Source organism: Petaurus breviceps, unplaced genomic scaffold (assembly GCF_028583685.1).
Source record: "Petaurus breviceps papuanus isolate PSGF00001 unplaced genomic scaffold, PetGlider_PUasm1.0 207, whole genome shotgun sequence".
NCBI classification, from domain to species: domain Eukaryota; kingdom Metazoa; phylum Chordata; class Mammalia; order Diprotodontia; family Petauridae; genus Petaurus; species Petaurus breviceps.
Window position 1 is genome coordinate 9039215 of NW_027185850.1, and position 24222 is coordinate 9063436.

At 43.8% G+C, this 24222-nt stretch overlaps 2 protein-coding genes across 2 annotated transcripts in view; both read right to left on the reverse strand.

The window, feature by feature from the left end:
- LOC138164885 (mesoderm induction early response protein 1) overlaps positions 1–24222 on the reverse strand; it is a 485607-nt gene that overhangs the window by 371919 nt on the left and 89466 nt on the right. The gene's annotated exons all lie outside the window — the stretch shown is intronic.
- Positions 1–24222, reverse strand: part of LOC138164881 (SH3-containing GRB2-like protein 3-interacting protein 1) — a 221492-nt gene that overhangs the window by 196960 nt on the left and 310 nt on the right. The window lies entirely within an intron of this gene.

Genomic DNA, 24222 nt, shown 5'->3' on the forward strand with positions numbered 1-24222 from the left:
TGCGATCTTCCTAATGTGCAGCCCTGACCACATCACACCCTACTCAATTACCTCCAGAGGCAAGTACAAATCCTCTGTCCAACATTCAAAGCCCTCCTAATCTCTCCACCCCCATCTTTGCAGTCCTCTGACACCCCATTCCCTACCGTGTGATATGGAGCTATGCAGAGATATTGAGCAAAAACTTTCACCCCAGGATAACTGTCCAGCTCAGTCCTCCACAGAATCAGAGCTATGGGCCGTCTCATAGACCCATGAACTGGAAGTAAGAAGACTAGGTCTCAGCGCCATCTTGGCTCAGCCACTAACCTCTATGTGACCTTGAGCCAACCATTTTCTCTCTGGGTCTCGGTTCCTCTGTAAAATGTGGAGAGTGGGGCTGGACCAAAGACTTCTACAATTGCCTTCAACGTCCACATTCTCTGATTCCAGGTCCTTGACAAGTATGTTTGATTTGATGAGTTTACAATCCAAACTGACACCAAAAGTGGGGCTTCTCCAAGAAGCTGTCACCAACTGCTCGATTTATATTTACTGCAGAGTAAATCACACAATAGCTCAAAAAATTCAGGTCTGCCTAAATATAAACTGGGTGCATGTTTTTACACATTCCTAAAATGTGTGTCTTGGTGCAGTTACTGAGATATTAACCCATCTTGAAAAATAAAAGAGAAAAGGGGTCACTTTCCCCCCAATTAATCTCCAATCTATCTCCATTCCAGTCCATCTTCTATATAGCTGCCAAGTGATTTTCCCAAGTGAGGGTCTAAACATGTCACTCCCCACTCAATAAACTCCAGCATGAACTCCTCTATTTACCTTTTAAAGCCTTTTAAAAACCCTGCTCCCCAAATTACTTTGCATTTGTTCCCTTTTGTTTTCTCTTATATAATATGAAACAATATGTAAGAACTTAGCACAATGCCATAGTAGGCACTTAATAAATGCTTGTTCCCTTCCCCTCCTCTTCCCTTATTCTACATGTACATACATACATACATACATACATACATACATACATACGTGACCCTTTGTCTCTCCCATAAGAGCTTTGTGAGAGCAGGGATGGCAGCATTCTTTACATTTATATCCCAAGTGCTTAGTACAGTGCCTGGCACATAGTAGGTGTCATTATTGAGTTCTAAAGAGGCTTTAAGTATGGAACTGGGGAAACACAACTATATGTGAACACAAGAAACTAACTTGTCAGTAAAACTAACCAGAAATCATGTCATTGAGAAAATGAAAGTAGAGATTTAATGGTAAATTCAAAGAAGAGATGATCTCAAGAGATGGGTTTCCCAGTAATTAACAGAAAAATCCCATGGACCTTTTGAATGATGCAGGTGAAAATTCTCCAGCTGCTCAGTATCCCAGGCAGATTGTTAATCCACCGACTGATGGGAGGTTTCGACACTGGGAGTTAGCTTTATTTGCAAAGTCTTCTGTGGGAATAATCAGTGTTGGAAAAATCATGGAAAGACAGGCACAGAAATGTTCTATTGGGGGAGCTTTGGAGGAATCTAACTAGTCTGGAAAGCAATTTGGAATTATGCTAACTGATTAAAACATCCATATCATGTGACCCAGAGATCTTTGACTCAGCATATGGCCCAAAGAGGTCAATCTCAAATGAAAAGAAAAGCTCTAACTCAAATATTCATAGCAGAGGTTTTTGTAGTCTCAGAGAACTGCAAACAAAAGTTGCCAAAGACAGGAGGATGGCTAAACAAGTTATTTTGCACTAATATAACAGAATATACGTCACCAGAAGAAGGCATGAATAGGATAAATAAAGAAAAGCATCGAAGGAACTCCATGAACTGATAAAAAGTGAAGAAAGCAGCATTGGGAAACAGGACACCCCATGACTGATTATAGTAATGCAAATGGGAAGAAAAGCAAGACAAGCTTAATGCTGTGAAATTATCATGACCAAGCTTGACCCCAAAAGAGGGAAGAAGAGGCTTTCCCCCCATTCTCTGCAGAGGTGTGGGACACTACATATGTCAGGTTTTGGCATTAGTTAATTTTTTAAAAACCAGGTTCCCATTCCCCAGGTTTTATTCTTTGTTATAAGGGATGGGTCTCCAGGAGAGGTTGAAGGAAGGGAATTGCTGGGGAATGTTGGTGATTTAGAAAATATATCAATAAAATTAGATTAAAGAAGGTCATCTTTCACTAATTGTCTGTTTGGTTTTTCTGTCTGGTGTGGAAGCTCCCCCGAGTTCTTCATGGCACTGCCAGGAAACTGAGAGTTCTTCTAGCTCCTACCAGGATGGGCCTGGAGAAGGACAGTATATTGGCCATCCAGGAATGGATCTCACTCAAATTCTGAGAAGCTTCTTGCCAGGAGGTTGAACAACTCACGGGGATTTTTTCTTAACTAAAGCAATTCTGGAAAAGCCATTCATCAAGACATGGAAGTTAGAAGAGCTGCAGTGTCCAAACATGGTCCCACAGATTCTTGACATATGGGATGCTGGGAAAATCTGGAAATGACATTGTGCAGGAATCTTCCTTGTTAGCTGCATTTTTTTTCCTCTAAAATCAAGATGCACTCAACAAGTACCTTTGCTACCAGGTGCTTCATAGCTCTGTGTATAAACTAATAAAAAGGAAATGTTTTATTGCCTATCCAATATACAGTAGGCATCCCCGTGGATAGAATGACATTTTGACTTTCAACCTCAGTTTCCTCTATTTGCACAAGAACAACGAGAGCGTCTACATTACAGGGTTGTTATGTTATGAAGATCAAATGAGATGATTTCTGTGACCTATTTTACATACTTAAAGCAACATATGATGCTGGCCGCTGTGCCCGCGGAAGGCCCGTACAGCATGCTGGGTGTTCCTTTAGTCCTACTCTCTCTCATTAAATCGGCAAGAATAATTAAGAGCTGCTTATGGACATGGCTATGACTATGTCAATACACAAGTATTGATGACTGTGTTATGCTATGACGATGTTAACACACGGATTTGCTTTGGAACTGCGCCACGACATTGCTCCCTCCATGTTCTGAACGTTCTTCCTGCTCATTCTCTCTTCTTCCTTTCCTGGGCTCCCTTAAGTATCCAGCTCGAATTGTTGTTGAAAAGGTGAAACCCTAGTGTGATCCTTCTTTGCACTAACACAGATTTATAGGCATAAGTTTAGCAAAAGATAATCCCAGAAAATTGCTGGAGGAATTCAAAGTTATGTGATTTGTCCAGAGTCACCTGGTTAATATGTGTCAAGTGTGGGGCTTGAATTCACATTTTCCTGATGCAATGCTGGACAGCTCCATGCTGCCTTTGAGACAAGTCTATATACAAATATACATATACACACTTATGAGTACATATATGCACATGAATGCTTATGTATGTGGACACACACTCTCATACACATATCCACAAAGACAATGTGATGAGGTGGACAGAGAGCTGGTATTAAGTCAGAAAGACCTGGGTTAAAGGACCTGTCCAGGATCACATAGGTCTAGTAAGTTTCTGAGGCAGGATTCAAACCCAGGCCAAACACCGAATTCATTTTATACACCATGACATGCTGCTTGTGATGTAAGTCACTCTTTCCTTTCCATATTCAAATTCTCATGTCAGTCAGGGGACTAACCTCTCCACTTCTTTTTAGTCAAAGAATAGAATAGGAGGCTGGCCATTGGTCACACTTCGGATGCCCAGCATGAGAATCTTAAAGGTGGGGAGGGAAGCCAGGAACAGGAAAGACAAGGTGACATTGGGATCAAACAAAGTAGGGGCCAACTGCCATAACAGGTTGGGTCTGAGGACCCTCTCCCCACCAAGCAAGAACCCAGGAGCACACAGCACAGCTACAAACATCTTGGCAATGAAGTGGTAAGAAAACCCACAAACAGCCTGAATCCCCAGGTTTGGGAGGGTTAAGGCAAAGGAAAACACCAAAGAGGGACTCTAGACCTGAGACAGATCCTGCCTCAGGCGGGCAGCCCAGGGCACGAGCAGCCAGGCTCACAGGTTGAAATAGATAAACCATGTTAGGGAAACTGTAAGTAGGTTAAGCTGGCTGGGGCCTGGGAGTCAGAGATGTAGACAGAGTTTGACAGCAGAGAGTGGAGAAGGAACTCCCAACAGGAAGAAGAGTTGGTGCACATGTTTATGGGGGAGGGCAGTCTGATTAATCAATAATAATCAATAAACATTTAAGTGTCTGCTATAAGCCAAGTACTGTGCAGTCATCAGTCAGTCAATAATACAGCCTTTACATATTGATTTAAAGTGTGGAAATTGTTTTTTATCTTCACCAGATAAAACAAGAGCCCAGAGGAGGGGGTTGTAGATGTTAATATTATCCCCATTTTGTATTTGAGGAAACCAAGGCAAACTGGGTTTAGTGACTTGTGCAGGGTCACACAGTTATCAAGTGTCTGAGGCTGGATTAGAACTCAGGAAGATGAATCCTCCTGACTTCAGGCCCTGCGCTCTATGCACCACACCACCCATCTGCCTCAGCACTTTTAAGCAGGCTCTGGCATCTTCTTCATAACATCATTGGTCCTCTTAGAGAATGAAGGATGAAAACACTACAAAACTGCACTGGGGATACAAGGACAAAAATGGAACAGTCCTTGCCCTCAAGGAGCTTCTCTTCTATTAAAGGAAACAGGTCGAACCCTATTCATAGATTGTGGCCAAAGCCAGAAGAGAGATTGAGCCTACTTATCCAAGAAGTCTGGGCAAGCAACCTAGTAAGTGTCTCAAGAAGGGAGATGAGGACAGAGCTGGTTCCTACTGGTGGAGGTTACAATGAGAAAATGGTTGAACAGTGATGTGGGTTGCCTTGGGGGTATTGGGGCATCCCCTTTATTCAAGGTCTTCAAGTCAAGGCAGGATGGCTAGCGGCCAACTATTGTTACGGGGGAGACCGTGAATAGGGGGGGGGGGCAGGCGAAATGAGCTGACCAATGAGAACCCTTCCCGATCCGAGATTCTGGGAGGCCTGGGTATCGAAAGCCATGGAGCCAGGGGAGATTTTTCTGAGTCAAGTAAAATCAGGTATCTTTGTGGGGCGTCTTGGATATTTTTAGGATTCTCTCACTCTCACTTCTGCTAAAATGCCTCCACACAGCATTGGTCAGAGATTAGAATAGATTAGACTGGTGAAAAAAAGAGTTTTAGTCAATGACTGAGTCCAGCTGCAAGACACTGCACCAAGTTTATTTTAGCCCCAAAGCTTCAGTGGTTCTGCTAGTTTTTTTTTTTAAAGGCCTGGTGATCGCTGTGTTTCAAAATCATAGAAAAATGAAAGTAGCCTGTGACAAAGAAGAAAACCAACTTGATCAGGTTTCTTTGGTTTGACACTGGTGGGCTCAAAAAATGTCAGGGCCAAAACCAATCAGACAGCCCATTATTATAATGGCATCTTTATTATTTGGTCAATGTGATTTTATCAGGGGGAGGAATTCCTCATGAGGAAACTCCTTTTACTAAAAGAACCAGACCAGAGAACCAGAGCGTTAAGAGCTAGGAGATACTTGAGAGGTCATGGAGAAAGAAAGTAGAGGGACTGGTCCAGGATCATCTGGCCAGAACATGCCAACAGTAAGGTTGTCTGGACTCTGAACCACTCCCACATTTATAGCCAGCCACCTTACATTTCTATATTTTCCTGAGTGATTACTTTACAAATGCCGAGATCATATTAGCCCAGTGGAAAGAATCCTGGCTTCAGAGTCAGAGAATCTGTTCTCTGTTCTGCTCTTTATTTCCTGTGTGATCTTGGCCAAATTACTGATCTTCTCTGGGCTTCAGTTTTCTTATCTGTGAAATGGGAGAGTTGCCCTCCCTGCCTCTGATGACCCTTCTAGTTCTTAGTCTATGATGCTATAACCTGTAGCATAGTAGAAGGAAGTGATAGGTCCAAGTTGAATTTTTGTATCCTTCCACCTAGTCAATTAATTTATGAAACCTGGTTTCTTGCCCTGTACAATGCAGGGGTCAGATTCAAGTTCTAAGACTACACGTCTTTGAACCCTGTGAGATAAGCTAACATTTATATGGAAAGCTAGGTGACTCAGCAAATAGAGCACTTGGCCTGGAATCAGCAAGACTCATCTTCCTGAGTTCAAATTCATCCTCAGACACTTCCTAGATGTGTGACCCTGGGCAAGTCACTTCACCCTGTTTGTGTAAGTTTTCTCATCTGTAAAATTAGCTGGCGAAGGAAATGGCAAACCCCTACAGCATCTCTGCTAAGAACATCCCAAATGGGGACATAAAGAGTTGGCCATGACTGACCAACAACAAAAGCATTTAAATAGCACTTTGAGATTTGCAAAGTGCTTTACAAGTATCACAGTTGATCCTCACAACAACCCTGGGAGGTAGATGCTATTCTTTCCCCCATTTTACAGATGGGGAAAATAAAGCCAACAGGGGACAAGTGACTTGATCAGGGTCATTTAGTAAATGTTGGACCAGATTGAAACTCAGGTCTTCCTAGCTCTAACTCGCGGTGCTCCATCCACTAAGCTACCTTCTTCTCTTCCTCCTCCTCATCACTGAAAGTTTTATAATATCACACAGTCTGCAAAGTGCCTCATGGACATAATTTCACTTGATCTTCACAAGGACCTGTTTGCGGGGGGAGGTGCTGGGGTATTACGGCCCCTCTTGTTTTTCTTTCCTTTTCCAAGAGGACCGTGACATCGGGGAGGTGATGCCATGCAAGTGAATTGGATTTAAATGAGGCCGGGCTGTGCCAGGTCACCAGCCTCACTTTCTCCTCCCAGGTATTATGGTACCTATTTTATGTAGGAAGAAATTAACCAACAACACAGAGCTGGAAAGTGTCCTGGCTGGGGATGCCTTCCGTCTAAGCCTTCCTTCCCTGTTCCAGTGAACAAGGAACACTCTCCGGGGGCTCAAGCAATCAGGCATTTTCCATTTACAAGTCTTAAATTGTTTTTATTGTTTTTAAAAAGGACACCCTTCCTACTTTCCAGCCATAATATGATCCCGGTTGCATGGAACGGTTGTCCGTTAACGATCCAATTTGAGGAGGGTTGCCATGGAGACCGGAGAAGGCAGACGGGAACTTCAAAGAGGAAAAACAAGATTTCATCATTTGATCTGGCAACTAGCCCGAACTGGTCCTATTTCATCAAAATGCCACAGAAAGGAAAGTGTGCGACTGCCTGACTTCGGTGCCCAGAGCAAGAAGAATAGACGGGCAGAGATGCAGGAAGCCACAGAGGGGCCGAAAGACCTAGGTTTGAATCCTCCCTCGTATCCTTTCCAGCCGAGTGATCCTGGAGCAGATCACTAAACGTCTCTCAGCAGCCAGAGGATGCCCGGAAAAAAAGGAAGAACATTCCCAAGTTCTGGTAGTGAAAGGCCCCGGAATCTGGGATAAGAATGGGGCCAAGGATGCCTTCCATTCATCAACTCAATTCAGTTCAATACAGCAAATACCTATTATGCAACAACTTTGAATAAGAGGCCTCTGGAATAGTGTCTCCAGCTCTGGTTTTGTATTCAGGAATCCCTGGGTTCAAGTTCCACTTCTGACATATGCTGACCCTGTGACTCAGGGCAAAGCACTTAATCTCTTACTGCCCAAGTAAATTCTAGAAGATTATGTTGTATGTTATATTGTACATTTATGACTATGTGATACACATATATAATAAAATAAAATTGGCAGAGAGGCACGAACAAACCAGCCTCAGTTTCCTTATCTGTAAAATGGAGATTAAAACCATGAGGAGTAAATGAGATAACATGTATAGTGTTTCACCAGCTTTGGCACTATATACATGCTAATTATCACCATTATTACTCAGCATTTATTAATCGCCTGCTATGTCCCTGGTGCTGCGATGGCAACACAAAGGAAGATTCATGTAGAGACAATTTCCTTGTCAGGTCTTCCCTTTACCAATGGAGTCACAGGTCTGGTTCCAGCCCCCCTCCTCCCTCTCCCCGCCGGCAATATGAAGACAAAAACCTAAGCTGGACACTGCCTTGTAGAAATTTACCTTTGGATCTCTCCCTCTTGTCTACATCTCGGAGCCAATGGAAGCTCTCCCTAGCTGGTCTTACTCCCCCCTTTTTACAGATAAGGAAACTGAGCCCCCAAGAGTCTCGGGCTCGCAGTTTGCTAGTGACAATCAGAACTAGCAGCTTCCTCCTCCCTTGTCCTTCCACCTTTCCATGTGGACTATTAGGTTGTGCCTAGTTATTGCATAAGAGCTTAGAATTTTTGCCTTAGTGTATGAACTTTAAATGACGGGGGAGTCTAAGTCAGTTTGCCCTTTCAAAGAAGCCCAACTCCAGCGTTTGCTTCCCTCTTGCTCTGAGTGACGGTATTTAAAATCCAAAACTAGCAATTTAAGGCGGAAGGTACATCAAGGATGACACTGAATCTGTGTCACCATCCTCAAATCCCGTCATAGCTCTAAGCCAGGCTAATAGACTGCAGCAGGAGAGATCTTGAAAGTTCTAACACCACATAAAAGTGTCATTAACCTGCTCAATGCATTTGACTTTGATCTAGCCAGCAGGCTGGAGGGGATGGAGTGGCCTTGGCTCCAAGTTCATGATCATCCCATGACTGACTGACCATAGAACAAAGAGGTCTGAACAGATCAAATCATTTGAGAACCTTCCTCCTCCTTCCCAAGGTAACAAAGGCTGGTTGGCTGGCTCTCTCTCTCTCTCTGTCTCTCTCTTTGTCTCTGTCTCTCCCTCCCTCTCTCTGTCTATCTCTCTCCCTCCCTCCCTTCCTCTCTCCTTCTCTCTGTCTCTCTCTCTCTCTCTGTCTCTGTCTCTCTCTCTGTCTCTGTCTCTCTCTCTGTCTCTGTCTCTCTCTGTCTCTCTCATTCTCCTCCCCCCCTTGGGGGAGGGGTTCTTATAGCCAGATTTGAGAACACAATGAGGATCTTCGAAGGCTGAGTATTCTAGACTCTCAAATCTGCCTCATGCCAGAATCTAAGCCTCCCCAAGGGGGAGGCAGGGAAAAGAGAGATGTAAATTCTATTGCATTAAGAAATGCAGTGTGGTGGAGGATAAAAATTAATATGCATTTGGAGTCTGAGGACTGGTCGGGGCACTCGATGACTGTGTGACCCTGAGTAAGTCCCTGAACCTCTCTGGGCCCTAGGATCCTTATCTTTACAGGAGAACTGAATTTGGAGCCAGAGGACCCCTGTTCAAATTCTGGCTCTGATGCTGACTTTCCACCCTTTTGACCTTGGACTTAGGATCATAACTTCAGATGCACAAGGGGCTTTACAGGTCCTTGAATCTAACCCCTCATTTCACAGCTGCATAAATGGAGCCTCAAAGAGGCTAAGTCACCTCCCCAGGTCACAGAGCTAGGCATCCTTATGCAGGGTTCAGACAGGTCTTCCTGACTTCAGATCTAGCCTGTATGTTATTCATTGCTGAACCTCATCTGTAAAATGAGGTGGGGCCTGGATGTGGTGCACTGGATGGCTTTTGAAGTCCCATAAATTTAAATCTGTGATTCAGGGGAATCTCATTAACTTAATGATATTGCCAAGAACTGAGCCTTTGTTTGGGAATCTGATTGGACTTTCCTGGAGAGGGTGTGGATGTGTCCATTAACACCTCATTTGTTTTAGAGGCTTCTGGATATTTCCTGGACCCAGGATCAAACTTGGCCTCCCCAAACCCAGAGCTTGTATTCTGGAGCTTGGGATGGAGAAGTGATTCAGGCAATACCGCCAGCACTGGGCAAATGCAGTGACCTCCACAAGGGTTTAGGGGTAGGGATACTAAAACAGAGATGAGAACCAGACAGTCCCTGCCCTCCAGACACTTGCATTCTATTAGAATAGCTCTGAAAAAGCAGAAATGTAAGAATTTCTTCTTCACTGGAGTGTGTAAATATCTGCACCTCATGCAAAAACATGCCTCTCAAATTCAGCCTTGAGGTCAGGAAAAACTGAACAATTAAGGCTGGAGGGATGGGCTGCCTTCATGCACAAACCTCTTTTATTGGAGGGTTCCAGAGACTGGATGAACACTTGTCAAGTGCCAAAGCGGGGACTCCTTTTAGGTATGGGGAGGGTTAGGAGCTCCTTCTAATCCTAAAGTGCTGGGCTTCCAATCTCACTCTTAGTAGTGTGGCTTGGGACCCCATTGACTCTCCCCTGGACTGCCTGCTTAGCTACCCTGGACAATATTTGTATTGTCCAGCAACACCTCATCATGTACATTCCCCTCCCTCCTCTCCCATCCCCCACTCCCTAATACATATACAGCAACAACACCAGAACTAATTGGTCTTGGGAGAGGTTCCAGGTCATGGTCCCAAATGAATAGACAAGGTTTTTTTTTAACCGAGTTGGACCTGAACACGCATTGTTTGATTCAAGACTCACTTGTCTCTCAAAACGAAAAGCACTCTGATTGTTTCTCAAATCCGATAAAGATCTTTCATGTCAAAAACCCACAATTTTTCTTCCACTGGGGTTTGGGTGGAGCTAAGAGGCAGGTCATAGGTAATAAAGAGTGGTGGTATCTACACATGACCTGACAAGATTGCAGATAATGGGAGGAGGTAGGAAAGGTATGGGAAGGCTGTCTGCTCTCTGTTGTGGGGGATGAAGAAGTGCCTGGGTACTGCTCTGCCTCCCTTCTTTCTGGTTCAGTCCCTGAGGTTGGAAGCCTCTTCTCAGGGACACAATTTGTCTTTCTGATGGGCAGAGCAACAAGTAACATAGGGAGGAGAAATCAAATTCTATCTTCTTTGCCTTGGTGTTATCTTCACAATCATGGCTAGCAATTACATCTTTAATTTGGAGAAGTCATTTGGGTAGATTAATGTTGGCGCTGAGCTAGAAATGTCCCCAACCAGCCTTGTATTTATGTGTCCTCATGAAATCTGCCTCCCTCCCTCCTTTTCTCTCCCTCATCTGTCTCTGTTTCTGTGCCAGTATGCCTCTCTCTCCCCTCCCCTCCTCTTCTAAGGAGAGTCAGCTGAGAGCCTACATTCTTTCTTGTTATAATTTGGGTGGCAATGTCCTAACCCAACTGTTCTTCCTACCTCCAAATTATCCTATAGAGTTGACTATTCCAGCTTAGTCTTTTCAATGGACACTTATAAAGTCATTCCTTTAGTACATAGAGGGAAGGGAAGGGAATACAAATTTACATAGCACTTACCCTGTGCCAGGCATTGTGCTAAGTCCTTTGCAATTATTATCTCATTTGATCTTCACTGCAGCAGCTAGCTATAAAGATCTGGCCCTGAAGAAACCGAGTTCAAATTTGACCTCAGACACTCACTATCTGTGTGATCCTGGGTAAGTCACTTTACCCTGTTTGCCTCAGTTTCCTCATCTGTAAAATGAGCTGGAGAAGGAAATGGCAAACCAGTCAAGTATCTCCGCCAAGAAAACCCCCAAAGGAGTCACAGAGAGTTGGACATAACTACAAAGCAACTCAACAACGAAGTGGAATTTGTTGCTTTGGGTATGAAGAGGCAGTTCCGGATGTCTCAAGTGGAGACCATGTCCAAACTGGTTCTCATCAACAGACTAAGTGATAACTGAATTGATCAGAGGCAAGTCAGGATGAGAAGCAAGTGGGAGGCTTGGCTGAGGGGTGTTAGCAATCCACACACTCTTGCTTGTGTGTCTTTGGGAATTTCTCCTGGTTTCCCTTTGGAATCTTTGGGAATTTCTCCTGGTTTCCCTTTGGAAGCTTCCAGCAGAAGTTGGAACTGATTGAAACCTGCCTTTTTTCCTGATACAAAAGACTATCAAAGATGTTTTAGGTCAATGTTTTCTTCCTCATACTTCCTGTTAAAAGTTTATGAGGGTAGGTCCACCTACAGTGACTTTTTGTGTTGAAAGGCTGGACACACTTCAATGGAGCTAGGATTTCACTGATGTAGGTAATCTTTCTGATGGCGGGCACCCCCCTGACAGCGGCGCATCCTGTGTGCTTTCCATTCCTGTCTCAATGTAAATCTTTCAGGTACATTCACGGAGCAAATAGAAGAGGACATGCATGAATGCATTACCACCAGAGAACAGTGAACGCCATGTAACCTGCTTCTGGTCATGTTCACAGAGGCCAGTGACTACAGAGACCAGAACCGGCACCCACACTGCTGGCTGTGGCTTTCCAAGTTCTCGGGTCTGCCCAGAGTGTCCCTGGCCTTGCTATTAAGGGGAATGGTGGGATGAAGGACCAAGAACCAAGGAAAGGATACAAAGATGGCACCACAAGGAAGAGATGTGAGTCTGAAGCCATGGAGAGCAGACGGCTGGAAGGCTCCAGTCGGCTTTGAGATGGGCTAGTGAGCAAGAGCCAAGTGTGGACTCGGGGGAAGTCTATGCTGCTGATTTCACAGGGAGAGAATGAATGTGTTACCTCCCTCTTTTATTTCTCTTTTCTCCAGGGAGGAAGGTAAATGTCTTGCTGAGTTACTCACTCACTACCCTCTCCCTGCTGGGCTTGGGAAACCTTAGTCTTTGTCACAAATGCACATTTTGGTTTACAATAATATTAACTAGCATTTATATAGCACTTTAAAGTTGGCCAAATTGTCTTTGCTATTTGTTGTATTTTTTGCTCATGTATGTAAATGAAAGAGAGAGATGGAGAATATTCCACTAAAGAGGCTAGACATCTGATTGACTAAGGCCATTAGGGCAAAGCAAGGATTCACATCTGGCAGGAGGATTGGAGATCTAGATATTCCCTGTAAAAACACATCAGATGGCAAGGCCCTAGGCTAGGAGTGGGGGAGCTCAGGAAGGTTCCATTTCTTACTTCCCCAGAAAATCACAGTGTTTTAGGTTTGAAAGGAAAGCTTGGTTTCCATGAAGGGAGGGCTGAGAGGGAGGAAGTCTGCTAGACATCCTCATATGAGTCCTCCTGCTCAGGAGATGATTGATGACTCCTGGGTCTTGCTGGTGTCTAGACAAGTGTGGAGGGGCTTCATTACAGGAGGCCCTCACTGAACGGAGGAATGCCCCAATCAGCCTCAGGAACTTGCAGGTTGAAGTTCACCATCAATTTCAAATAGATTGGAAGAGTCCTCATAGCCAACTGATGACAAACGGTTCTTCCTAGTGAAGAACCCTCCCCCGCATAGCTTATGAAAATAACTGGATTGTACTCAGTAGAAATCTTAGCTCTTGAGGATTTGGTCTTGACCTCTTTTCTTGCCCCTTCTTGCAAAGTACAGCAAGGGTAGGTGTGTGTGTGTGTGTGTGTGTGTGTGTGTGTGTGTGTGTGTTTTGGGGTGGGGTGAAGGATGCGTCTTTAACAAGAGTTCGTACTCCTGGGCCTTGAACCCCCAGTCAATAGGAGACAGCTTTGGGGACCAATCAGAAAAGCTCACCATGTTTTTTTATAGTAAGGCACGTGCGACTCATCAAAGGGCCAAGGGTTCAGTTTAGTTGTTTCAGTAATGCATGACTTTTCATGACTCCATTTGGAGTTTTCTTGGAAGAGATACTTAAGTGGTTTGCTATTTCTTCCCCCAGCTCATTTTACAGATAAGGAAACTGAGGCACACAGAGTTAAGTGACTTGCCCAGGATCACACTGCTAGTAAGTGTCTGAAGCCAGATTTGAACTCATAAAGAAGAATCTCCCTGATTCCAGACCTGTGGCTCTATCCACTGTGCCAAGATCCACTCTCGGTAATCACATCAAGTGGATTGTTGAGGGGGTACCATATCAAAGAGGGGTTTCCTTGATCACCTTGGCTGCTGAAAATATTGATTGAATAATGACTTGAAGAGACCTGGGAATACTTATTGTCTGGGCTAATATTCTTCTCTAATGACAACACAGCACCTCTGATGGATAGAAATGCAAGCTTGATTTCCTTAGTGCAGAGAATTCCTAGCATAGCGCCCCCTTCCCCCAAGGCAGATCTCAGCCTGTCTTTGAGCCAGTGACCAGATTTTACCGAGTCTCCAGAGGTCAGTAAAATTCAGGTAAATAAACATTCCTTAAATGCCTACCCCTGGCTTTCATCAATTGAGTTGGTCTAGTGCTGGAGACCCCAAGAAAGGCAAGGTCAGTCCCTGTCTGATGGGGGAAACCACAAGCACAAGTATGGACAAATAAGACACAGGGTGCAGGGGAATTGAAGGCAGTCTCAGAGCCAAGGCACAGCACGAAGGGTCTCTGGGAAGGGTGGGATTTTAGCTGAAGGAAGCAGGAGGCAGAGATGAGAAGGGAGTCAAACATGGAGGAGAGCCTTATGGAGTTGGGATCGGCAAGGAGGCTGTAGTCACTGGATTGTAGAGGAAGAGGAGGAGGGCAAAGTGTAGGAAGATGGGGAAGGAAGGAGGAGAATGGGAGAGTCTCGAAGTACTTACATGTCTCTCCCAGGATCACCTAGTTAGTAAATTATAAAGGTTGGATTTGAAAGGAAGGTGCCTAAGACCAAGCCCAGCAATCTACCCACCACACCCCCTACCTCTAGTCCACAATGCTCCAACTTTGGGGTAGGAGCCATGATTCAAACTGAAAACGTTATAAATAAGGAGAAAAATGAGTCAGGGAGGCCGCCCAGAACCAAGAAAAGCTCTTAAGTTCCTACCTGCTGTTTAACACATGGGCTGACAAAGCTTCACACTGACTTGGACCCCAGCAAGATTGATCATTGGGATCAACCAAAAGCATTTATTGAGGGCCTAATTGCACAAAGCACTGTGCTAAGACTTGTAGGTGTAAGCCTCTCCAAGACAAAGAAACAGCCCTAAAGATTCAGCATGGCGCAGAGGACAAGGTCCCTGGTTTATGAGGCAGAAGACCCTAGTTGTAATCCCACACCTGTCAGTAGCCTTCCCGTGTGACCTTGGGCAAGGCATTTACAACTCTCAGGGCCTCCTCTATAAAGTGAGCAGCATGGGATTAGACATTTTCTTGGGCTCTTCCAATTCTATGTCTACAATCCTAGGAAGAGGTAAAGGAGTGGCTATTTCTTTAGTGAAGAGAAGTCCAGTATGGGAGCTCCCTCTGCCAAGGCAGATCACAGTCCAGGCTTGACTCAGAAAACAGCTTTTGGGGATTTACCGGAGACACATAGAAAAGTAAAGGGGGCTTATCCAGGATCTCAGAATTAGTGTCAGAGGCTGGATTTGAAACAAAGTTTTTCTAAGTCTAGCAGACTACCCACTAGGGCCATCCTGACTCTAGTCAACAATATCAGAAGTGTAAGCCAACACACATGGGGATACATGTGCAGCTTCTACATGTCAGGTGAGGCTTGCTACCTGTGTGACCTTGGCAAAATCACCTCACTCTTCTGGGCTAGTTTCTTCATCTGTAAAATGACAAGGCTGGCTAGGTACAATCCATGGAATGCTAGACCTGGGATCAAGCAGACCCAAGTTCAAATTCAGCCTTAGAGACTCACTGGCTGGGTCACCTGGGCAAATCACTTGACCTCTAACTGCCTCAGTGTCCTCATCTGCAAAAGCAGGTAATGATAGTACCCAGCTGCCAGAGTTGTAGGGATCAAAATGAGAGATTTTAAAGGGCTTTACAAACCTTACAGAACATGCTTGTTCTTATCAAATGGCCTCTGAAGTCTCTCCTTCCAGTCATTTAAGACAGAAGGAAAGGAAAGAAGGAAGAAAGTAAAAAAGATCTAATGCTGCCTTAGATGGAGCCCTGGATCCAGATTTAGAAGACCTGGGTTTGAATCCTGTCTCTGTCTCTTACTGACCAGGTGACCTTGGGCAAATCATTTCCCCCACTGACCTCAGAGTGTTCACCTATAAAATGAGGGGGTGGGGCTGGACCATCCCCAGAGGCCTCTACCCAGAGCACCTATGATCTTCACAATTCACTTCCCCCACCTGGGCCTCAGTGTTCTGAAGGTCAAATGCCCAAGTTAGATGAGATGACCTCTTTGACATCTGGAATCCTCAGAGCAGAAGAGAGGGCTCCCTCCCAAAGCGGGAATGTTCAGGGAAGAGAGATTATGCTTCTGTTATTTACCAACTACCTGCCTTTGCAATCTTGTATTCAGATGTTCATTTACAAAATATGAAGGGAGAGAAAAAATCTTTTATAGACAAATATCAGCTATTCTAACCCTCAACATGACCCTTCTCAGGTCTGCAGCAGAAGAGAGAAGAAAAGGGGAGGGTGGTGAGGTGAGACCCCAGACCAGACCAGAGCCAACCCCAAAGAAAACAGTCTAGACAAAATAAAAGGAAAGGCATCCAGAGGCATAAGAGGAGATTCAGAGTGACTGGAGAGAGGAAAGACATTAATGAATAATATCTATAAATCCCTTTAACGTCTGCAAATCACCCAACACGATCTCACTTATTCCATTCCACAAACAATATGGTAAGGTTGTCAGTCAGTCAAAACAACAACCACAAAACAACAACTTTGAACCCTTACAGATCATCTTAAGGTCTGCAAAGCACTTCACAAACACATCTCATTTCATTCTCACAACAACCCTGGGAGGTGGGTGCTATGAATACCCCCATTTTATAGATGAGAAAACCAAGGCAGAGAGAAGGTAAGTGCTTTGTTTTATGGTCACCCAGCTAGTAAGGGTCTGAGACAGGATTTGAACTCAGGTCTTCCTGACTCCAGACCCAAATACTTAGTGGTTCATACGTGCCAGGAATTGTGCCAAGCATTAGGAATATCCCAAAATAAAACAGCCACTACCTTCGAGGGCCTTCTGCTTTAACAAGGGAGATAACACATAAAGAATGAGGTATCTAGAAAGGCCATAGAAGGTAACCTAGGGAGTCAAGCTGCTAGGTGGTCTAGCAGAGAGAGCATTTATTGGGCCTGGGGCAGGGGATGGGAGTTCAAATCCTGCCTAGACACTCGCTAGCTCGGTGGGCAAATTACTCATTATGGCCGTCTCTCTTGGCCAGGTTGATGCTGGGCCTCAGGCAGCAGACATAAAGCCACCCTTGAAGCCTGGGATTCTACTCCTTTTTCATGCCTTGGACCCTTTGGTCATCTGTGGCCTCATCACAGAGTGTTGGTGTCTTTAGAAGCATCCCATAATGTACATAGGGTGACAAAGGAGGAAATTATGTAGAAACGTGGTTATCAGAACATTAAAAGACCAAGGCGGTAAAGCCCAGGTTAAGAGCCTCCACGAGGCCATAGCTGGAGCCTTCCAGCTGGGCAGGACTTTGCCCTTTGCTGGGATCAGCTTTGAGAACACAGAAGCCCCAGAAAAGGTCATTGATGATGTGTACAAGGTAAGTCAGTCTTGATGGCGCCGGTCCTGAAGACTCATGAGGTCCTATGGCTGTTACCAACCTCGATGCCAGACTTTCCCCAATAATCATCCCATTCAGTTCCAGTGTTCTAACGTAGTTCCTTACTAGTGTTCCAACAACAAACAATTATTAAGTGCTTGCTTACTATGGGCAGTCCCTGGGCTAAGCAATTGGAATAAAAAAGAAAGTAAAAAATAGGTATTGCCCTCCTGCACTTCATGGTCTAATGGAGATGTAATAATTAGGTTCTGATTCTCTCTCCTCTCCCCCCCCTCATCCTCTCCTCTTCTCTCCCTCCCTGCCTCCCTCCCTCCCCCCTCTCGATATAGATATATGATAGATATCTATATATTTATTCATAGATATTTAGCTATATAGAGATCTAAATCTCTCTATAAATATATCTATCTCTCTATAGATAGTATATCTCTATATCGAGATACCTACATAGATTTCTCTCTATAGAACAAGATATAGGTACATCTCAATAGACAGATGTAAATGTAGATATTTAGATCTCTATGGAGATATATACAACGATTCTCTTATACAAATAGATATATTCCATTAGACTATGAAGCTGCAGAGGGCACTAATTCTATCGCAGTCTGGCTGAATGAATGACTTGCTAGAAAAGGGGAGTTTGCCAGAAAGAATAGAGGATTTATGTTCAGATCCCATGGACTCATAACATGGTTCTCCCTTTCACTGCCTACTTCCTTTTGTTGGACCTCAGTTTCCTCATCTGTAAAATTAGGGATCAGGACATCTAAGGGCCCTTCTAGCTCTAAATCTATGATACAATATTTGGAGATGGAATGTGGGCTAGGGACCCAAGACATAAAAATGAAAATGGCGGATGTTTCCTCTAAGGACTTTACAAGTGGAAATCATCAAAATGACTCAAGCTCAGGTGCATCGTCATTAAGCAGCCCCCAACTGAGGGTTTCTACAATGTGCCCACTTCACTTCTGGGTAGCTCTAATTTTTAATTACATAAAACTTACATGAGTTGCATTGCTTACTAAGCTTAGCTATATTGGCTTATTTGTAATTACCACCCGTTGTTCTGGAATCGAGTAGAAGAATTTCGATCCCTTGTACACATGACAGTTTTTCACATTCTTAAAGACAACTCTCATGTGAAGAGTCTATCCATGGCATGCTTCTCTTTCCTGGACCAGATAACTCTATTCCTTGCAGAAAAAGGTCTCCCATCCTTTCCTCATCCTTGTGACTCTCTTGTGGAGACCTAGAACATGCAAGATGTCCCTGTTCTTTTCCTCTCTGATGCCATTGAGTCTTTCCCCATGATTTGCCTAAATAAATTTTTATTGAAGATAAGTCTGTCTTTTTTCAATTTTTAAAAAATTAATGATCTTTAACCTTTTAAATATACATGTGAAAACCTGAGTCTAATAACAAGTATTAGGTTCTGGAAGTCAAGTCTTAAATAAGTTTTGGGGGAAAAAAAAACTGAAGTTTAAAAAAAATGAAAACAAGTCACTCTCAAAATCTTTGGAAATAGACAGGAGAACTACAGACATGTATGTGCCTTTAAGCTGCTAAAGTTCTGGGGGACTATGAAGTGAGCAGCTTCTCTGCTGTGATGTTCCAATTCGGATTTGGCAGCAAGTATCACATCAAAGCATTTTCAGAACACTCCACAGCCCCCCATTCCCAGATGCAAAAATGTCTTCATTATTTATAAGAAGATCTAAGCAGGAGGAGGTCAGAACCCCTTAATGGGGAATTGCAAAATGCCCAATTCTGAGCACAAATGGCTCTCTGAAACAGAGGGCATTTGACCAAAATCAAATGACAGTAGGTATTTTTAAATGCCAGGGAATCAGAAGATCATAAAGCTAAAATTAGGAGGTGCTCTCCGATGCCATCGTCTTTTCTAATGAGGAAACTGAGGCCCAGAGAGGTAAAGAGATGTTGTGCCCAAGGTCATGTAGGTCATGTATGACACCCATAACTTAAGCCTGGGTCAATTAGCTAATACCACACCATTCTTTCTCCAGGACCATGTGGCCTTCCTTCAACAACACAGAAGTAATGAGGCCTAGAACCAAGTTAGCTGGAATAATTAGTCAAAATAAGAAACTCACAGATGGCAGGCTAGAGAGAGCACCTCATCCAGCAGTCAGTTGAGGTCATTCTTTGGTTTGGGGTATTTGACCCACTTGAAAAATTGTTACAGCCTTGACTCAGCTAGAGTATGGGCTGCAGCTGGGTGGCTTAGCAGAGAGAGTATTGGGCCTGGAGTCAAGAAGATCCAGGCTCAAATCCAGACTCAAGACACTCACAAGCCATGTGAGCCTGGGCACATTGCTGACCCTCTTTCTACCTGAGTTTCCTTAACTGTAAAATGGAGATCAGTTTCTCCAACTCTAAAATGGGGATAATAAGAGCACCTCCCTCTGGAAAACTGCTAAGGTCCCCTCTCCTGCTCTAACCCTTGGATTCTCTGGTATGAAGCTCCCATGTCCATCAGTAAAGGCCATGAATATAAGGCAGCCATGTTACAAACAAAGGGGAGACAAGCCAAGTCCAAAAGTCAGCTCTCCCCTGTCTGGCTCTTCTCTCCTAAGCCAGTCCTGAGCTTCTGCGCCTGCAGCTAATTCCCGTCCCTACTTGGCGGAGACCCGTGGATGTCAAGAGACCCTCCTCCTGACCTACCCGGAAGCTCGAGAGGCTCCTGATTCAGATTCTGTCTCTTATCCTCCACAGAAGCTGTCACTTCATCTGTGCTCTCCCTTGACCATCACTGGCATGGGGCCAGGCTTGGGCTAGGGAGGCTTTGACACTGACTTCTGCAGAGATGGACAGACAACCTATGAAGCATATGAGACAGGAGCAAGACTAACTTGCATAGAATTTTAAGGTTTGCAAAAATGCTTCATATGATCCTATGTAAGTCTCACCACAATCCTGGGGGTAGGTGCTATTATTATCCTATTTTACAGAAGAGAAAAGTGAGACCAAGAATCTGAGGCAGGATTTGAACTCAGGTCTTCCTGTCTCCAAGTCTGACACTCTATCCAATATATTACCTAGTGACCTCAAGTCAAGTATATGACTTGTTTTCGATGAGTTTAGGAGTCATATTTAAAGATTATCTAATTATTCCAAAGCAACCCCTTTCCATGTCACAATCAACATACAATGGTTGACCCTAATTAAAAAAAAAAGTATGGCACACTTAGCCAACATTCAATTGCTGAATTGAAGGCTTCCTTGGGCCACAGCAAGCCAGATCCGTTAAGTCATTTTCTGTGGAAACTAGATTCCCAAATCAGGAATCTTTATAGATAAATACATTAAAAAAATAAGTAAACCATTTATCATGGGGTTCTAGTAAGAGTCTGGGTTGGCTAAGCGTAGTTTTGTTTGGTAGAAATCTGTTAAATGGGCTAAGATTCCTCAGAGTTGTTGGTAGCTTACCCAGAGATATTGTCTAAAGAGTCTGGTTCATTGAAATAGATTATCAACGTAATTGGGATGGTAACAAAATGCCTTATCCTGGTATGTGTTGTTGTTCTTTTTTTTTGTCTTTTCTGGTTGTTTCATCAAGCAATGAGAGCTGGAAAACCTTGCCTTATTCTAAGATGATGTAAAACCAAACTTCACCATGGACCATTCTAGAGTACATTTCAATTGCAACAATCTAACCCAGCTCTATTAAGGTCCTGATACGAGAAGAGTCCTGTCCTAGGTGCTGGAAGAGATAGACAGATCAGGTAAAACCAGGTCTCTGTCCTCATGAAACTTCTAGTCTAGTACAGAGTTTCATAATCCAGGGCCAATGAACTTTTAAAAAATGTATTTTCATAACTATTCCAATGTAATTGGTTTCCTGTGATACGTTTAAAAAGCATAAAATTGGATGCCTTAGGATCTGAAAAGGGATCTGTGGGCTTCACCAGACTCCCACAGGTGTTCATGGAACAAAGATCCTGGCTTATCTGTGTCTGTGTCTGTGGTAAGGGGAAGGGGAAGCAAGGAGAGTGTTGGGTATTTGGGTACATACTTGATTAACTATAATACTAAGATATTTGCTTAGTTAGTGCTGCTTTGGGGATATAGAACTGGCCTTCAAGCTGAGAATGCCTGGGTCCAAATCCTGTCTCTGACCCATAACTGCTGGGGAAATCTGGGCAAATCACTTTACTGCATCAGGGTTCTAGTCAACTCCTTTAGACTATAAATTGCAGAGAGGGCATGTGTTCAATTTCTTTTGGTTGAGTCTGACTTATCATGACCCCATTTGGGATTTTCTTGGCAAACATACTGGAATGGTTTGCTATTTCCTTCTCCAGGACATTTTACAGATGAGGAAACTGAGGAAAGCAGGGTTAAATAACTTGCCTAGGTCACACAGTAAGTGTCTGAGGCAGGATTTGAACTCAGGTCCTCCAGACTGCAGGCTGGACTCTATCCACAACATCAGCTAGCAGCCCTTGCAGAGATGGAGCTGATCTGCACTGATAGGGAGAGTTTCTTCACCTGAGAGTTCCCCATACCAATGAAATCACAAGTCCTCCCTCATCTTTTCAGAGCATATCCACTCAATTCCCTCATTCAGACATTCCATGGCATTATTCCCCCTCCCCCCAGGGGACATATACTCAGGGTGGCTTTCCATGGGCAGCTGCCATGTTAGGAACCCTTTTCTCAGTCTTCTGCTTTCGAAGATTCTCTGGGAATATCTGCCCCTATTACCTTTGGATGGCTCAAGTTGGGTTAAGCACAGCTATTATACACAGCACTAAAACAATTCTGACATGAAATTTGGGGTCTGATACTAAAAACCACGGACTCATGAGTCAAACCCTGAAAATTAAGTTAGAAGGCCAATGGCCTGCCAATGGAGTTGAAGACAGAGGCCCTTTCATTCAGGCCCAAATGGTGTTATGTCTATCATGTTTAACCAAGCTTCTTATATTGCCCCCCCCTCCAATCATCAAGTTTATTTCTCAGTTCTTTTTCTAACCTCATTGAGATATTGTGATGATTTAAAACTGTGAAAGAAATTACAGATAGAGATAGTCCCAAGTAGCAAACATTAGAAGACCTTGTAAACATTATTTATATATACATATATATTTAAATAAGTTTCTAATTTGGAGGACTCTATATTCTTTAAGCATTTAATCAAAGGCAACTATTTCAATAGTATTACATCAATTCCATGGCCACTCTGAGCTCCCATCCTGCACCAGAGCTAGAGCTGGTCAGGCCAGCGATTGTGCTTACTGAATGCCAACATAAGCCTGTTTCGGTTCCCATCTTCGTTTGGTGGAGCCCTTGGACAAGAAGCTTGTCCTACTGGGCTGGCACTCTGAGATGGTACAATGGACTCCATCGACCTCATCCTGGCAGGGGTACCAAGCAACGACCTAGTCTGCTAAAACTACTAGTCAAAGGGCACACATTAATTCCGAAGATTGAGACTCAAAGCAAATCAGAAAGAGCATGGCAGGAATGTTTAGACAAGAGGGGGGAGACACTGATATTCAGGGGGCCTTGAACTGTAGAGTGGAAGAGGGAGCCGTCACCTTGCCATCAAGAGCTTAGCTCCATTCTGAGTTCATGGAGCTGATTGAATCTCACATCTCAGCAATTTTGAGGTTAAACCTATGTTGAAAAAGCTGGCTACAGAGGTTTTTGCAAATGAAACCAGGCTCCATCATGAAATCACATAGAGTCACTCTTTTAAGCAGAGATCCCCCCAGCCGAAATTGGGGTGCCATGACTCAATGATTCTTCCTTCATGTAAGGAACATTAGCAATACACAAATAGACACATGTATTATGATATAACCACTAGATCAAAAGAAATTAAATGTTGGTCAAATAGGCATGAGCTTCTTTGAGTTAAAATCTCACCATTTGCCCCTTAATTTACGCGCAGGGGAGTTTCTGAGAAACATTTTAACCCCTTCCATCAGATCTCTGACCAATAGAGAAATGGGCCCCCACCCCCACCCCAGTCTCCTGGCTAATTTAAGAATAATGCATTATCTTCTGTAATGGCAAAATCTAGGCTGGGGACATCAATTCTGCCTGTCATGGTGAAGAAGGCCAACACTTTTGCACCATTCTCTTGTTTGGAAACGGAGAAAGGGACAAAAAAAAATCAAATCCAGCTCTAGGCAATCGGTTTATTTGCCCATCAGTTTAATGGCTGTGTGTATTTTAAAGGTGTCCTAGGGCTGTTACTCTCTCAGGGATGAAACTGCAATTAAATAGAGCATTATATAGTTCATAAGGCATCCACAAAGGAAAAGTTCCTCTTCCCACTAAATATCCAGCTTGTCAACACCAGTGGGGAGTTGTCTTTTCATGACTGACAGAGGGCTGATTACACAGGGTTAATAAGCGTTGGTGCAGCAAAATGGGGCTTGGAGCTGGAGAGTATTTGGAGCTTCTGAATACTGTCAGATCTTTAAAGAGCTGAGCAGCTCAAGGTTTTCTTTACACTTTCCCATTTTAATCCGGAGATTTTTAGTCAAATGTTGCAAAAGGGAGAGAAAGTCAACCATTCCCCATTTGTAGTGGGCTCCTTGCATCCAGAATCAGCCAACTGAAACATAGCTTCACTCTTGAAAAAAAAGCAACTCAAATGCAGAGGGAGAAAAAAAAATCTCTCAGTCTGATGTAGAGTTGGTTTTTTGTTTTGTTTTGTTTTTTTAAGAAAAAAAAAATTAGTCCATAAAAAGACAGGTCCCCATGTGGGTAACTTTGTCAATGACCTCTCTTGGGTAATGCTGAATTCAGAAAATGAGTTTCCATTGTAAATGATTAATCAAGATAGCCCAAGGAGCCCAGCCCAGAAAAAATAAAATTACCTTCTCTCTCCTAACTTATTTGCCTAGCAAGCTCTTTCCCTGTGAGCTCACATCCCTGGGAACACTTCAGGAGCTTTTCTTTCTCTGGTCCAGGAAATGAGGAGAAAAAAA